The sequence below is a fragment of the Poecilia formosa genome, unplaced genomic scaffold, assembly GCF_000485575.1.
Source record: "Poecilia formosa unplaced genomic scaffold, Poecilia_formosa-5.1.2 Scaffold994, whole genome shotgun sequence".
In the NCBI taxonomy this organism is placed as follows: Eukaryota; Metazoa; Chordata; class Actinopteri; order Cyprinodontiformes; family Poeciliidae; genus Poecilia; species Poecilia formosa.
The window spans coordinates 21,435-22,412 of NW_006800933.1; positions in this window are offsets into that span (position 1 = coordinate 21,435).

The following is a 978-nucleotide window of genomic DNA, read 5'->3' on the forward strand; positions in this document are numbered from 1 at the left end:
TACAGACAGACCACAAATAGTTAAACATTTAAATTTAGAAAAATAATGACTTTTTCTTAAACAGTGTGTCCCTTTTACTATATAATATGTTTTATTTTTGAAATTGTAAAACATCATGTAGTTATGAATCATTAATGTCTTTATTGTAAAGAAAAAAATGTTTTTTTACTCATTATTACTGACAGCATTGAAAATATTGGTAATTTTAAAAACGTATATCAATATGTGCATTTATTGGTCTTCAATTCCCAACATGGCACAGAAAAATTCACAGTATTTAATGTTTCTGTAACAACATTTAATAAAAATGTGTTTTTATTAAATATTAATGGAACATCACAGCCTGTTATTGACCCATAACAGGGTGGAAAATCAATGTGTTCGATTCTAAATCTGACGGTTTTCATCACTGGTTGCAGGATTGCCTCCTTCAAGTCAAAGTATAGGCAGAGTATTAAGCAGGTGACATCCCTGTAGTGGATGTTCCCCTGACAGGAGTCAATGGGGGCAACTAGTGAAATGAAAACAGACAAAAAGACGTCTGATGATACCTCAGACTACTCTGCAACTCTGTTCCATCATCTGACATTTTACTTAAAATGATGACTTTCCACCCATAACAGGGTGAAACTTTTCTAACTAATCCACCTGTAGCTCTTTATGTGGTGAACATTTAGCTAGCTAACCTTCAACAGAATAACAAACCTTTAATGACTAAATCTAATATAATGTTTTTTAAATTCTACTGAATAAACATTTTTCACAATCCGTCCTAACAGGGTGAAACTTTAAGCTTTACTCATCCAGGTTTAACACATTTAAGATAAGAAAAAGTACAGAGATGGTGACAGTTGAAGCTTACTTTGTTTTCATGGTTGAATTCACGTCAAAACCTTTGATGTCACTTCCTTTAAATGGTTTTTATGGAATTTTAGACTTTTTGAAGGCAAAAAGGAAAAATCCTAACGGTGGAAAGGT